The sequence below is a fragment of the Lactuca serriola genome, chromosome 9 (genome assembly GCF_051521515.1).
Source record: "Lactuca serriola cultivar US96UC23 chromosome 9, Lser_US96UC23_V15, whole genome shotgun sequence".
Lineage (NCBI taxonomy): Eukaryota > Viridiplantae > Streptophyta > Magnoliopsida > Asterales > Asteraceae > Lactuca > Lactuca serriola.
Window position 1 is genome coordinate 35,084,016 of NC_136416.1, and position 17,689 is coordinate 35,101,704.

Consider the following 17,689-nt stretch of genomic DNA (forward strand, 5'->3'; position numbering starts at 1 on the left):
TTAACATAAGAAACGGGAGCCAACAATGGTGAACAAAGGGGTAGTAAAAAGACCAGAAACTAGCAATGAAGCTAGAAATAAAAAGGGGAAACAAATAAGAAGGTAGATATTTTCCGAAAAGCACAAATGGACAAAAAAAACTAAAATGCTATAATAACCCAATACTTTTATCTCCAATATAAGGCGGTGCCCTCGGAAAAAACCAATCCATGACTTATCCATGCCGAAGTGTTACCATTTCTATACACCTGCAAAAGAGAGTTATACTGTCTGACTTTCAAAACACAACCATCAACTCGTATCCTTTTAAAAGTCTTTTCAACATTACACACATCTCCTCTCTTAGCATACTCATCCAAAATCATCGCATACGTGGCGAAAAGTGGCTTTCCCTTTTTCCGAGGTGAACCCGTGTTCAACATTGAATCTGCTTTTTCAATCTCCCCTACTTCTGTATAAAACTTAACAAGCACATCCAAACTATCAGTCCCAATTCCACAGCCACTCTCATCCATCTGTTTCACTACATTCTTTCCTTTATTCAACAACTTATGATCCACATACACTTTCAACATGGCAGTGTAATGTTTTGCTGAAAGTTGCTTCCATTGTTTTGACATTTTATCAAACATTGCTTCCGCTTCCTTAATTTTGTATATTTTTCTAAACATGTCAATAATATTCATGCACTCATGGAGTTGGGGATCAGATTCGCATACCTCCCAAACTCTTTTAACATCATCCGGGCTTCCAAGCTGTGCATATACCCTTTTGTTTTCATTCAGGTTGTCTCCATCCATTTCTTTCAAAACAAATTTTTCTTTTTCTTTGATACCTAAATTGGCATAGTTTCGAGCTAATGCAAATTGAAACTTTAAATCAGGTTACAACCCTCCACCTTTCATATTCTCAAGAATTTGTTCGATTCCAACAAGGTCACCGGATTGGCCTTTAGTTTCTATTAATAATCTGTCACACCCCATAACCGAGAACGGCGGAAACGTTCTGGGGCGGAGGACGTCATGTAATGTATCACAACACAGTAGTAGTAAACAAGCAAACAACATCATCCATTGCATTAAATATATAATTTTAATACAAGCGTGTTCTGTACAGTTTTAGACACCAAAAATATAATGTAAATCAAAATAATAAGATGAGTCTTGGATACGCTCCATCTTCTCAAAAGCTGGTCTTGGTACCTGTCTACTGATGACCTGAGAATACAAGTTATTTTGAAAGCAAGTATCAGCATTAAGCTGGTGAGTTCATAAGTATTTTAGTGTCGGTGTTTGTTATCAAAACGTTTGAACATGTCTCAAGTGTAAGTTTGTAAAATGTATGTAAATGTTTGTAAAAGTTTGAATCTCTTAGAAAAACCTATATTTTCTATTAAGGTAGCCTTCTACCAAGGCTTAACTGTTTTGTATGTTCGTTTGTTGTAAAAGTGTGTAATTTCCCAAGTATAACTATCATTAACAAAATATAGTTTGTACATTAATGTTTAAGTGAAATAATCACTAAATGTATGTAATGGGTAAATTAATGTAGTACTGTAGTGTTGTATTATAGGAACTACTGCTGTACTAACTACCTTAAACCGGATTTATATTAAGGTATCATGTGATAAATTGCACCATACTATAGACTGGGTAACAACGGCAAATGTAGCTAGCAGCAAGGTGTAGGATAGTCAATCCAGTATAGATCTATACGCAAACTCATGCTCTCCCTCCAAGAGATTCTGGTTACAACTCGGGCCATGACATTTAAGGCATGTTCCGATACAGTGGATCACAATTGTAAACGTATTCATGTATAGGTAATGTAATGTTACTTGTTCTAGTATCGTTGTATATGTTCTCTTCCTAGTATACTCGTATGTGTTCTTCTCTAGTATAGTTGTATATGTTCTTCTCTAGTATAGTTATATATGTTCTCATAGTAATGTAATGTATATGTTCTCATAGTTAATAAGTATTGACTCATGAGTGAACTGACTCATTGATCTAGAATTTGTAGTAGTATGATCCTGTGTTACCCCGATGGTAACTTACTAATGATGTAACTGATACGCATGAATATGGAAGTACTTTTATGTCTATATATGCACATATGATATATAATTAATATTGAAACGACCCTCGGATGGCTACCCGACATCCCACCAGACCACATCCAAATCGAGGAAAAGGAAATAGGGCGGATGGCCTTCCTAAGTCTTTTAAACATTTCTTATATATCTATGCATATATGGACATGCAATTTATAAGAAGTATAATAAAGTTTAAATAAAAGTATTTGATAAGTAAAAGAGTTTGTAAAACATTTTGAAGTAAAGCAGTTTGGTAAACAGTTTGAACAGTGATAAAATCATTGGTTTTCTAGTTATTAATCACATGTGATTGATGTAATAACTATAAGTATTCAACTTGTACCCCCCCCCCCCCCATAAAAGTATTTAAAACATTTAAAAGTATTTCAAAGGTTAATTAAAGGGGGTATGAACTCACCTGTAGTGAGTGGTTCTGATGAAAATGTTGGATTAGTTGCTAGGTGTCAAGTGGTGACTTGAGTACACGCGCGAATCCTATTTAGCATATATTGGCACATATATGGATTTAATTAGTGTTATGAACAACTAATTGATGATTTTGGGACCACCTTAGGGACTAGTAAACACTTATTATGAAGTGTTATAATCATATATGATTGTATGAGGGTTTATAAGGCTATACAAGAGGGTGTATGGCCAAAATACACACTATATGTGTGTGCGGCCAGGTGTGCGGCCTAGTGTGCTGCCAGCACATGTGTGCGGCCCTGTGTGCGGCCATGTGTGCTGCCAGGTGGTGTGTGCTACCATGTGTGCGGCCATATGAAGATCTTGGTGTTCTTGGTACCTTTTATGAAGATCTTCAAGGAGAATGGATGATACTTGAGAGGATTTTCGTGTTCTATGCTTGAAGAAGTGAAGGAAGTGCTCAAGAATGATCTAAGGGTGGCATATATAGGTAGAGTGTGCGGTTGGGAAGGTGTGAGGCCGCAAACAAGAGTGTGTGGCCGCACACTCAAGTGTATGGCCGCACACTCCATGTGTTGGAGTGTTTGGCCCGGTTTTGATTCCTACACTTAGAGTTAACCCTTTTTAACACTCCTACTTTGATTATACCACATTTAGAACGCGTCATTAGACTCTAAAGAGTACTACCATATAGTAAAATAAGTCTAATATTGGAAATAATTGAAGAGTGCATGCGAGAAGTTTTTCGGGTTGTCACATCATCCCCCTGTTAAGGGAATTTCGTCCCGAAATTTGAGTTTAAGTTACTAGATTATTACAAATAACTAAGTAAAAAGATGAGGATAATTCGGTTTCATCTGATCCTCGCGTTCCCAAGTGAATTCCGGCCCGCGCTTGGCGTTCCAGCGAACCTTCACAATCGGGATACGACTTTGCTTCGTCTGTTTGACCTCGCGGTCCATGACTTCTACGGGTTCTTCCACGAAGTTGAGGCTCTCGTTGATCTCGATCTCGTCGAGTGGGATTACAAGAGTCTCGTCAGATAGACACTTTTTCAAGTTGGAAACATGGAAGGTAGAATGTATGTTACGAAGTTCGTTCGGTAGATTGAGTTTGTAAGCCACTGGGCCGATTCTTGCGAGAATCTCGAAAGGCCCAATGTACCTTGGATTTAGCTTTCCACGCTTTCCGAAGCATATCAATCCCTTCCAGGGTGAGACCTTCAATAAAACGCGGTCGCCCACCTGGAATTCCAACGGTTTTCTACGTTTATCGGCGTAGCTTTTCTATCGGTCTCTGGAAACTTTCAATCGTTCACGGATCTGAACGATCTTCTCCGTCGTTTCGCGAATGATTTCCGGACCTGTGAGAGTACTGTCAGAAGTTTGACCCTTAGCTAATTGGGTATCACCCACCTCAGCCCAGCACAGAGGGGATCTGCACTTTCGGCCGTAGAGGGCTTCAAATGGAGCAGCCTTGATGCTCGTGTGATAACTGTTGTTGTAGGAAAACTCGACAAGGGGTAAATGAGTATCCCATGCCTTTCCAAAGTCGATCACACAGGCTCTCAACATATCTTCTAGTGTTTGGATGGTCCTCTCACTTTGTCCGTCGGTCTGTGGATGGTAGGTTGTGCTCATGTCCAACCTTGTTCCTAGGGAATGTTGTAGTGATTGCCAGAATCTTGAGGTGAACCTACTATCTCTATCGGAGATAATGGATATAGGAACACCATGTAGTCGCACAATTTCCCTAATGTATGTTCTCGTAAGTTTCTCCATCTTGTCGGTTTCCTTGATAGGTAGGAAGTGTGCAGACTTGGTCAATCTATCGACGATGACCCATATGGTATCAAGTCCACCCGTTGTCTTGGGCAACTTGGTTATGAAATCCATAGTGATCCGCTCCCACTTCCATTCTGGGATCTCTGGTTGTTGCAGTAAACCAGAGGGTTTCTGGTACTCGACCTTGACCTTTGTGCAAGTAAGGCATTTACTTACGAAGGTAGCAATCTCTGCTTTCATATTAGGCCACCAGTATAGCTTTTTAAGATCCAGATACATCTTATCTGAACCTGGGTGGACGGAATACCGAGTGTTGTGTGCCTCGGTCATGACCAAGTCTCGGAAACCACCGTGTTTCGGGGTCCAGATCCGGTCCATGAAATATAGGGCTCCGTCACCCTTGGCTTCTAAGTTCTTATCCATTCCTCTGAGGGATTCACTCGCCACTTGTTCAGGTTTCATAGCTTCAAGTTGAGCCGCCTGAATTTGTTTAGACAAGTGCGAATGGATAGTCATTTTCAACGACTTAACTCTTCGACCAGAATATTCCTTCCGACTTAGGGCGTCTGCTACTACGTTGGCTTTACCCGGATGATAACGAATGTCGCATTCGTAGTCATTGAGTAGCTCTACCCACCGTCGTTTTCTCATGTTGAGCTCCTTCTGATCGAATATGTGTTGTAAACTCTTGTGGTCGGTAAAAATAGTGCTTTTAGTGCCATACAAGTAATGTCTCCAGATCTTCAGGGCAAACACAACTGCCCCCAACTCAAGATCATGAGTGGTGTAGTTGACTTCATGCGTCTTCAGCTGTCTCGAGGCGTAGGCGATGACCTTACCCCATTGCATTAGGACACAACCGAGCCCTTGGTTTGACGCATCGCAATAGACCACGAAGTCTTCTATCCCTTCGAGTAGGGATAGTATTGGTGCGGTGCACAAGGCTCGTTTGAGCGTTTGAAATGCTCTCTCTTGTTTCTCTTCCCAGTCGAAGGCCACGCCCTTTTGGGTCAGTGTTGTAAGAGGTTTCGCAATACTGGAGAAGTTCTGTATGAACCTGCGGTAATAGCCAGCAAGACCTAGAAATTGACGAATTTCTGTAGGTGTCTTTGGTGCTGACCAGTTCTCAATAGCCTTAATTTTGGATGGATCCACGTGGATTTCCTCTTCGCTTACCACATGTCCTAAGAATTCGACTCTTCGGATCCAAAATTCGCACTTCGAGAACTTCGCATAGAGCTTCTCCGTTCGTAACGTTCTTAAAACTTGTCGTAGGTGATCGCCATGCTCTTCCTTACTTCGGGAGTAGATCAGGATGTCGTCAATGAAAACGATGACGAACTGATCCAAGTAAGGTCGGCATACTCGATTCATCAGATCCATGAAAACTGCGGGCGCATTGGTCAGTCCGAATGGCATCACCAAGAACTCGTAGTGTCCGTAACGAGTCCGGAAGGCTGTCTTCGGAACATCTTCCTCTAGCACTCGTAACTGGTGATATCCGGATCTCAGATCAATTTTGGAGAAATAGCTCGCCCCTTGCAGTTGGTCAAATAGATCGTCTATGCGAGGCAGAGGGTAACGATTTTTGACCGTCAGTTTGTTGAGTTCCCTGTAGTCAATACACATACGGAATGATCCGTCTTTCTTCTTAACAAACAAGACTGGTGCTCCCCAAGGCGAGAAGCTTGGTCTTATGAAGCCCTTGCTGAGCAGTTCGTTAAGTTGACCAGATAATTCCTGCATCTCTGCTGGTGCTAATCGGTAGGGCGACTTAGCTACTGGGGTAGCTCCTGGAATTAAGTTGATTCTGAACTCGACCTGTCTTTGCGGAGGTAAACCTGGTAGTTCTTCTGGGAAAATGTCGGGGAATTCGCTCACTACTGGAATGTTCTTTAGTTCTTTCGTTTCGAGGCTCGTATCGACGACGTGAGCAAGGAATGCGCGATATTCCTTACGTAGGTATTTCTGTGCTTGGATACTTGAAATAATACGAAGAATCGCACCAGGTTTGTCGCCATAGACTATTAGAGTTTCGTTAGACGGGAGGTTTAGACGGATTGCTTTCTCGAAGCACATGATGTCGGCGTGATGAAGGCTCAACCAATCCATGCCGATGATAACGTCGAAACTTTTAATGGAGACCGGCATGAGGTCGATTGGAAATGAATGGTTATCTAGAGTTAAGGTACAACCTAAGTATATGCTCTTGGTGCTTTCAGTTTTCCCATTTGCCATTTCTACCGTGAATTGTTCTTTAAGTGCGTGTGGTTGATGTTTAAGTATGTGAGCAAATTTATGGTTCACGAAGCTTCGCTCCGCTCCACTATCGAACAAAATACATGCATAGGAGTTATCGAGGAGGAACGTACCAATCACCACCATCGGGTTAGCAACTGCTTCCCCATGGCTTATTGACAGTACTCTCCCCGATCCACCTGCATTGTTTGGTTTGGGGCAGTCCCTCTTGTAGTAGCCTGCTTCACCACATTCATAGCAGATTGGGCTCGCGCCTGAGCCAGGGATTTAAGTGATCGGTCTTGCCGGAGACCTACAGAAACGGATAGTGTGTCCTTTCTTGTCGCAATTAGAACACTGCATTTCACGGCAGGGGCCGTTGTGGTGGTAGTTGCATTTGTTGCATTTGGGCAAACTTCCTGCATACTGTTTCACCGGAGTAGTAGTAGTAGGGGTTATTGCAGCATGTACAGCCACAATTTGCTGCTTTTTGGCAGCTCGCTGCTTCTTCTTGTCATCCCAGAACTTCCGCTTGGAGTCAGCGGGTTTGGAGGGTTCTGAGACGGTTTGAGTTGTTGTTGCTGTTGGGGATTGGATTCCATGGTCGATGAGTCGCTGTGCCAGCCGCTTGGCACTGTCGAAAGTAGTAGGGTTTGATGATAGAACATTTCCTTGGTACGGAGGCACCAACCCCCATATGTGATGGGTTTTGGTCATAAGACATCCTATGTGCTCATACAAACCCTAAAGCTCGGATCTAGGTTTCTCTATTGTACATACTTTGAATCCAAGACTTTGAACCCTAATACTAGCATATGGAAATCAGAATTCACATGTAAATAGGTTTAAGAACATACCTTGATTGTTATATAGCAATAACAATCCAATTCCTCCTTGAATTGACCTTGGAAAGCAGAGAGTCACAAGTGTCACTCCTCTAATGGCTTACAAACACCATAAGCAAGTGGAGAAGGTATAAGGAGAGAGGAGGAAGGTTAGAATTCGTATTTGGGACTTCTTGGGAAGGGATACACGAATTCATAACCCTGGGGGTGTTTATATAGGTGTAGAGATAGGGTTTCAGTCATTATCCTTATCTAGTTGATTATCCATTAAGCAACCAATAAGATAATCCTTGAATCCTTATCATACTCGAATTCTAAGGCTTTCCAACCTTAAATTCGTCCACCACACTTATAAGATAATCCTTACCTTATTTTGTAACTATCACATAATTACAAATCAGCCCCTCTAGTTTAATTAATTACATTTGATCACAAAATTAATTCTTAATTAATTATTGACCAATATTAATTAAACAAACATGATTTCTCCTTTAATATATTATTCTTATAACATATTAATAAATCATATTATCCTCTCTCTCTTTATTCATTTCTCCAATCAAGTTGCTTTGGTGAAGGCAACCCAAAAGGACCATGCACCATCGGGTCAAGTACATACCAAAATAGTTATGGACTTAGACACTAATCCAACAATATGTACCTCTCGATTTTCTTCCCTTCAGTGGGAACCATATTGGGGCAGAGAGCCACCAGTTCACTGAACCTGGCGGTATAAGCGACTATGTTGGAGCCCTTCATGGTTAGGCCCCATAGTTCTTGCTCTAATTTCTGGATTTCGCCTCTCAGGCAATACTCCTCAATCATGAGGTCTTTCATTGTTTCCCAGCCCATGTCGTTGGCTACAACGAGAGTTAGAGCTTTAACGTGGCCGTTCCACCACGTTAGGGCTTTTCCTTTAAAGGTGCATGCGACATAGTTGACTTTGCACGCAGCAGGGCATGAACAAATTTCGAAGACCGATTCCGTCTTCTCGAACCATTGCGAGAGGGCAATGACTCCACCGGTTCCATAAAAGGACTTCGGCTTACAGTTGGTGAAATCCTTGTAGGAGCATTCTTTCGTATGCACATGGATCTCAGCATGAGTGGATTCAACAGGGGTTCCACCTTGGCTATTGTTAGTTGAGTGGTATTGGGCCATGGCAGTTGCCACTGCCGCAGCTACTGCAGCGTTCAGAGCCGTAGTATCTATGACCGGAGGAGGAGGAGGTGCAGGGTTATTCCGGGGAGATTTGCGAGGAGGCATCTTTCAGCTATAAGTTTATAAAGACATATACAATGGTAAGAATCAATTGTAAGCAAGTTGAGAGTGACTCATGGACTAAATAGCCATAGTCCAACAGTTGAATGAGTGTACGAATTGAAGTCATAATAGGGAAGAATAGTAGGAAAACGTAAGTATAGCGATTTTCTCACACATTAGCTAGCTGTCAATATTACTGGTATTATTGATGTAATGTGTTCAGGGAAAATCGACCTAACAGTAGGTCTTACATCATACCATACGGAAAAGTTTGACAGTTACTAAATTCCTAGTTAGCGTACTGAAAGTTAGGAATATTTTACAGAAAGGCGTTACTAAAAGCCCAGATACTAAAGGCTATTCCTTAATCAAAAGACAAAGATGTACTAGGCATCTTCTAACGACGACGGGAACTCCTAGGGCGAATCCTCATATCTGCCAGTTGACGAACCACTTCTCGGAGGTGTCGTTCGTGAGCTCTTTGGCGAACTCGAAGTTCTGCGATTTCGGTGGTCAATTGATGTCGCAGAGCGTCATTGGATCTCCTTGTCCTTTCGAGTGCTTCTTCCAGATGCCGAATGCGGACGGTATTAACGCCTGAGTTGGCATCAATTTCCATGACTCGGTCGATGGCTGCTCGACCTTGTTCAACGTTTCGAGCAATTCTACGGACCATGACGGGCAGAGCTCTATCCGCAGAACCACCTTCGCTAACGTTGTAAAAGCTTCGGTCCCCAAAGTAAGGTAAGGGTTGACCCTGTTCGTCGCTCCAACGATTCAAGTTGTTTACCCACAAGGGAGTGGGACCTGGAAATGATGGTCGGGGATCGTTGTTTGGGGCTTGACCTACTAGCGGTAGGTTGTTGACTTCAGGCTCGGAGTCGGATCCATCAGAAAAGCCTTCTGCGAGGTGATCATTCAAAGGGATTGGATGCTCATCTTCGGGCTCTTCTTCTTCGATCCACCCTGCATTGCCTTCTTCTGGAAAGTACGGGTCGCCGTGATGGAATCCAACCATGATATCTATGCGAGAAGAGAGGTATGAGAATATAGTATATGCGTAGCTAGTAGTACAAAATACACCTATAGTATTTTAAGTTTAGGTTCTACTGATCTTCTTGTGGTATTGTTGGTAAGCTTTTAGACTTGTTAACACATCACAACCATTCTAGGGCATATGCTAATCACTCCTTGGACCAGCATAGTTGATCAGGCTATGCCATTCCCAAGACTGACCATACATCCCCGAGCTCACCTGTGATATTTAACAATCGTAATACTTTTGTTCTTGTCGTTGTGACACTGATTTTAGTATGAATGCAGCCTAGTATACTTAATTAAATATTTTAGTATTTAATGTATAGACTCTTGGTCAGAGTGCTTTAATCCCAAATGAGTTTATAGTTTAGTATATCTTTTATGGGTTGATATACTTAATTCACTATAAACAATGCTCTGATACCAATCTGTCACACCCCATAACCGAGAACGACGGAAACGTTCTGGGGCGGAGGACGTCATGTAATGTATCACAACACAGTAGTAGTAAACAAGCAAACAACATCATCCATTGCATTAAATATATAATTTTAATACAAGCGTGTTCTGTACAGTTTTAGACACCAAAAATATAATGTAAATCAAAATAATAAGATGAGTCTTGGATGCGCTCCATCTTCTCAAAAGCTGGTCTTGGTACCTGTCTACTGATGACCTGAGAATACAAGTTATTTTGAAAGCAAGTATCAGCATTAAGCTGGTGAGTTCATAAGTATTTTAGTGTCAGTGTTTGTTATCAAAACATTTGTACATGTCTCAAGTGTAAGTTTGTAAAATGTATGTAAATGTTTGTAAGTGTTTGTAAAAGTTTGAATCTCTTAGAAAAACCTATATTTTCTATTAAGGTAGCCTTCTACCAAGGCTTAACTGTTTTGTATGTTCGTTTGTTGTAAAAGTGTGTAATTTCCCAAGTATAACTATCATTAACAAAATATAGTTTGTACATTAATGTTTAAGTGAAATAATCACTAAATGTATGTAATGGGTAAATTAATGTAGTACTGTAGTGTTGTATTATAGGAACTACTGCTGTACTAACTACCTTAAACCGGATTTATATTAAGGTATCATGTGATAAATTGCACCATACTATAGACTGGGTAACAACGGAAAATGTAGGTCGTAAAAAGGTATGACATTTGGCACCCGCAGACCTGCAGGTCCGGCTGTAGCTAGCAGCAAGGTGTAGGATAGTCAATCCAGTATAGATCTATACGCAAACTCATGCTCTCCCTCCAAGAGATTCTGGTTACAACTCGGGCCATGACATTTAAGGCATGTTCCGATACAGTGGATCACAATTGTAAACGTATTCATGTATAGGTAATGTAATGTTACTTGTTCTAGTATCGTTGTATATGTTCTCTTCCTAGTATACTCGTATGTGTTCTTCTCTAGTATAGTTGTATATGTTCTTCTCTAGTATAGTTATATATGTTCTTCTCTAGTATAGTTGTATATGTTCTCATAGTAATGTAATGTATATGTTCTCATAGTTAATAAGTATTGACTCATGAATGAACTGACTCATTGATCTAGAATTTGTAGTAGTATGATCCTGTGTTACCCCGATGGTAACTTACTAATGATGTAACTGATACGCATGAATATGGAAGTACTTTTATGTATATATATGCACATATGATATATAATTAATATTGAAACGACCCTCGGATGGCTACCCGACATCCCACCAGACCACATCCAAATCGAGGAAAAGGAAATAGGGCGGATGGCCTTCCTAAGTCTTTTAAACATTTCTTATATATCTATGCATATATGGACATGCAATTTATAAGAAGTATAATAAAGTTTAAATAAAAGTATTTGATAAGTAAAAGAGTTTGTAAAACATTTTGAAGTAAAGCAGTTTGGTAAACAGTTTGAACAGTGATAAAATCATTGGTTTTCTAGTTATTAATCACATGTGATTGATGTAATAACTATAAGTATTCAACTTGTACCCCCCCCCATAAAAGTATTTAAAACATTTAAAAGTATTTCAAAGGTTAATTAAAGGGGGTATGAACTCACCTGTAGTGAGTGGTTCTGATGAAAATGTTGGATTAGTTGCTAGGTGTCAAGTGGTGACTTGAGTACACGCGCGAATCCTATTTAGCATATATTGGCACATATATGGATTTAATTAGTGTTATGAACAACTAATTGATGATTTTGGGACCACCTTAGGGACTAGTAAACACTTATTATGAAGTGTTATAATCATATATGATTGTATGAGGGTTTATAAGGCTATACAAGAGGGTGTATGGCCAAAATACACACTATATGTGTGTGCGGCCAGGTGTGCGGCCTAGTGTGCTGCCAGCACATGTGTGCGGCCATGTGTGCTGCCAGGTGGTGTGTGCTGCCATGTGTGCGGCCAGATGAAGATCTTGGTGTTCTTGGTACCTTTTATGAAGATCTTCAAGGAGAATGGATGATACTTGAGAGGATTTTCGTGTTCTATGCTTGAAGAAGTGAAGGAAGTGTTCAAGAATGATCTAAGGGTGGCATATATAGGTAGAGTGTGCGGTTGGGAAGGTGTGAGGCCGCAAACAAGAGTGTGTGGCCGCACACTCAAGTGTATGGCCGCACACTCCATGTGTTGGAGTGTTTGGCCCGGTTTTGATTCCTACACTTCGAGTTAACCCTTTTTAACACTCCTACTTTGATTATACCACATTTAGAACGCGTCATTAGACTCTAAAGGGTACTACCATATAGTAAAATAAGTCTAATATTGGAAAGAATTGAAGAGTGCACGCGAGAAGTTTTTCGGGTTGTCACATAATCTATAAGTGAAAAGTGATGGTTTGATGTTTTCTTTTTCCATTAACAACAACACATCAACCATTTTTCTCCGGTCAGTTCTCTTGTACACAAGAAGCATTTGATCGCAAGAAAAAATGGAGATGGGGAGTTCCAGGTTCTTGATTTGGTTGAAGACTTGCTCTTTTTTTTTTGTGTCGGTGTTGAGAACACAATTATCTAAGAGAGATTGGTAGACAACTTTTCTTTTAATAGACTCAGGAATCTTGTTCTTGATGTAGTTTTTTGCATTTTGTAAACTCCATGCCTTTACAACTAAATCAACATGTTGAACATAATCTTTCTCCCCAAATTCTACCTTCTCATGTGACTCCAGCCTTTTTGACACCTGTAAAACCGATGTAATTAGAAAAAAATTATATATTACAAAATCAATGAGAACATATATGAAATAAAGTTTCTACTAGTAGAATGAAAAATGATTGTGTTAAGGCACCTGGAAAGCCTCTAAATACTTCCTTCGCTTGCGGAGTTCATACATCATAAATGATATCTCCCACCTCGACAAATCATTTCCTTCTTTAATCCAGTTATCTAGAGCTTCTTTAACTGACATTGATGAAGCATCTACAATAGCCTTAAACAATCCTGAAGAATCCCTTCTTATTTGACGATTATATTCCATTGCTTCTTCCTCGGTATCTGATATATAACACTCCAAAAATAATAGAAATTTAAGATTTAAAATTAAAAAAAACTAATATCCATAATTGTTTACAAAAAGACCATTGTTTCAAAAGTAAAGTCATATCAGAGTGTCCTTAAAATCAATATCATCAAAATAGGAAGATGTGCACGATCGAGTCTTCGCTTTCCCACAATCCTCTGACGTACCTGAAACGATAAACTGAATCTGTAAGCCAAAGCTTAGTGAGTTCCCCCAAAATACCATCACACAACATATAATATACTTAGATTTAGCATGTTGGTTCCACAACCTCCCTGTTAGATTACCCTTGCCCACAACCTCCCGGTTGGATTGCCCTGCACACCACATACTGGGTCCAAACCCGGACCGGATGGACCCGGACCCGGAAAACCCGGAAACGGTTAACGGGATTTTGTAGAACCGGAAACCGGACCGGTATATAGGAACCGGTTCCGGTTCAGTTCTGGGTACGGTACCGGTTAAAGTGGGTCTAGAACTGGAAAACCAGGAAACATCAAAGTGGGTAGGTTGGAACAGGATAAAGTGGGTTTAGAACAGGAAAACCTAGAAAAACCAGAATTTTTTGGTAATTACTTACTTGCTACTTAGTGGTTTGAACTTTGAAATTTTTCATATTGATATCCCGATTTTGGGGGACTATAACTCATTGAATATAAAACCAAAATTGACAAAATTATTGTCTAAAATCATGTACAAACTCTAAAGTACACTCTGAAAAAAACCGCATGTCAATCTGACTTTACAAGAATGAGATATGTATGTGTTAATCTTTTCACAGAATACAAAGTACAAAAACATATAGCTAATAAGTTGAAAATTTCAGTTTTGATATCCCAACTTCGGGGGACTGTAAATCATTGAATATTAAACCAAAAATGACAAAATTATAGTCTAAACTCAATGTACAAACTCTAAACTACAAGTTGGAAAAAACCACATGTCAATTCGACTTCAAACGAATTAGATATGCATATTTTAAAACTTTCACAGAATACAAAAAGACCGAAAAATTAAAAACTTTCAGCTTTGATATCTCAACTTTGGGGGAGTAAGTGAATGAATATAAAACTAAAAATGGAAAATTTATAGTCTAAAATTATGTACAAACTCTAAACTACACGTTGAAAAAAACCGCATGTCAATCGGAGTTGAAACGAATGAAATATGCATCTTTTAAATGTTTCACAAAAACCGGTTCCGACCCTAAAAATGGTTCCGGTTCCTAACACCATTTCCGATTTCTAGACCCGGTTTACCCGAACCCGATGGACTCAAACCCGGATTACCCGGATAAAGCAAATTTTTAAACCCGGAACCGAAACCGGTTCTATATATTTTGGTTCTAACGGTTCCGGTTCCGGTCCTGGTCCGGTTTTTCGGTTCTAAATCTCATCCCTAGTCCACAACCTCCCGGTTAGAATGCCCCAGTCTGTTGACTGATAGCACAAAGCAGTAGTTTCAATTCACATAACATGTCGATATCTAATAGACAACAAACATACTCAGCAAACAGATAATGATACAACCAATAATCATAGGTAGTCCTACAGATCTATCAGTCTAACACCTATTAGCAGTTATCATAGTCATACAGGTCTATCGCTCGCTCAACATATCAACAAATAGTATGGAATAGGTTATCAACCAATGGATCGGCCTTGGTGCATTCGAACCGCAAGTATAGTGAGGAAAACTCACATCTCAGTCTGAAAATCTCTCTGAGAGAACACAACTCAGAATGACAGCTCAACTGGTCACCTAAACACCAAATAATGACCAATCTCAAATACCACTCAAATTACCAAAAATACCCTTAGGTCAAACTTGGTCAAAGTCAAAAAGTCAAAAGTCAAACTTTGGGTAACACAGCTGAGTACGTTGGGTGTACCCAGCTTGAACGTGGGGCGTACTCAACCCTTGACCAGAATCGCGAGGTTGACCTAGTACGATCATTGTACCAATTTGTACGCCCAACATACGAGGCCTTCCATTAATCCTTCTATTAAGAGCTTATTCCTGTAAGATTTTTCGTCCATTTCTTAGATCTGACCCTAAAGTAATGTCCTACACCATCGAGTTTCCAACTTTATGGTGTTACATGGCTAGCAAGTGCCCAAGAATTAAAACCCCAACTTCTTAACCCATTAAGATATCTCAACGCTTGCATGGGGTGAGAGGAAGGTCCAAGACCACATTTTTATCACTCAAACTACCCTAAAACGTCCAGAAGGACAACTCATTGGGTCTAGGGTAGCTCATACCTAAAAGAACCAAGAATATAGGGCTAATAAGCATAAACTTTTAACATAAAAAATATCTAGTGATATGCTCATCAAGTTCAGGACTTTATACCTCAAAATGAAGCTTGGAGGTGAGGTGATCCTGGATCTATGTGGTCTTGATCTTCCAAGTTGGTGCTTCTTTCTTCTCCTTGCTTTAGAAGCACCACAAACACACACTTTCAAGCTCAAAGGAACACACACAAGAGATTAGGGTTGCAATAGACGAAATAATGGTTGAAGCCTAGTGGGGGAGTGAGCATTGGAGAGTTAATGATGTTTGTATATGATCCAAATCCTAAAAATTAGGGTTTGTGGATCAGGCACGTATGCCCAACGTACGTGAGCTCGTCCCCAAAATTACAAAAATGCCACTATGGGCCACTTTGCAACATTTTCCATGCATAAGGGCTAAAATGCAATTAATCTTCATACTTAGGGCTAAAATGTAATTCAGGTGACCATCAACTTGAATATCGTCCAAAGGAACCACCGTTGAATCATCAGCCACACACTTCTGAAGCTGAGACACATGGAAGGTGTTATGGATCTGGCTAAGCTCCTCAGGCAAATCCAATATGTACACTACCTTGCCAACCTTGACTATCACTTAAAATGGCCCAATATATCGGGGCCCCACCTTGCTTCTATTCCCGAAGTGTATTACACCCTTCCAATGTGATACCTTCAGTAAGACCATGTCCCCGACCTGGAACTCAAATTCGTATCGCCGCTTATTGGCATAACTCTTCTGTCGACTCTGAGCTGTCTGAAGTCTCTGTCTGATTTTCTCGATGAGCTCTGTCGTCCGAAGAACTACCTCAGTCCCTCCCATGATTCTATGACCAACTTATCCCCAACACAGTGGGGTGCGACACTTCCTCCCATAAAGGAGCTCGAAAGGCGGCGCACATATACTAGAATGGTAGTTGTTGTATGAAAACTCAGCTAAGGAAGGTAGGAGTCCCAACTCTCACCAAAATCCACACAAGCTCTCAACATGTCCTCAAGTTTCTGAATGGTCCGCTCACTCTGACCGTCCGTATGTGGATCATAAGCAGTGTTGAGATGTAACCTCATACCCAGTTCCTCATGGAACTTCTGCCCGAAACGAGATGTGAACCTAACATCTCGATCAGATACAACGGAGAATAGAATACTATGTCGAGCAATGATATCACGTACATATAAATTGGCCAATTTCTCGGTCGAGGAGCTCGCCCGGATAGCTAAGAAATGAGAACTGTTGGTTAAACGGTTCACAATAACCAATATCGCGTTGAATCCCTTAGCTATCCGAGGTAACTTGGTGATGAAATCCATAGTAATATGTTCCCCTTTTCCACATGGGAACTTCCAATGGTTGCAACTTAACTTTCATGCAGCCTCTGGTGCTCAACCTTGACCATCCGATAGGTCAAACACCTCTCGACATACGAGGCTATATATCTCTCTTCATGCATGACCACCAATAACTAAGCCTCAAATCATGATACATCTTGGTGGCTCCAGGGTGTATCGAAAACTTGGACTTGTGCGCCTCCTCCATCACAACCCGCCTGACCCCAACAAAATCTGGCACCCAAACCCGTCTATACTGGGTTAATAATCCACGACTGTCGGTAACAAACCTATCAATCTCACCCGTGAGTCTCTCCTGCTTCCAATTTTCCTTCTTGACTCCCTCGGCCTGATCCTCCCTAATCAAATCCAACAATGGTGAATCAATCGAAATCCTCAGACATAGGCCCCCAATAATGAAACTAGCCGTCTTACGGGTCAAATCTGTTGGGTTTTGAGCAGTCTAACACTCCTAAGTGTACATGCAACCCTAAATACCTTGGATCTATGTTTTCTCTATTATACATGCAAATAAGAACTTCCAAGGTATTATCCTAATATAGCATACAAAACAATGAGTGTAACAAGATAGAATACATACCTCTTTGATGTAGAAAGTCTTCATGAAGCTTGAGTGCCTAGTGCCCCAAGTGTGACACCTCAAATGGTTCACACAACACCAAATACACTTGGAATAACTTGAGAGAAATCTACACTTCATGAAATCGGCTATCCCTTTCTAGAATGACACTCTAGTGACCGATTTTGTCAAGAATAAGATCTTTATATAGTGTTACAATTAGGGTAAACCCTAATTGTCATGACTTTCCATTTCCTTGGATCCATGGGTTCAA

The 17,689-nt window shown here is 40.6% G+C and overlaps 1 pseudogene; it reads right to left on the reverse strand.

Annotated features, from left to right (window-relative positions):
* LOC145075532 (pentatricopeptide repeat-containing protein At1g80270, mitochondrial-like) lies at positions 1-16,817 on the reverse strand (annotated as a pseudogene).
* Between the last annotated feature and the right edge of the window lie 872 nt (positions 16,818-17,689).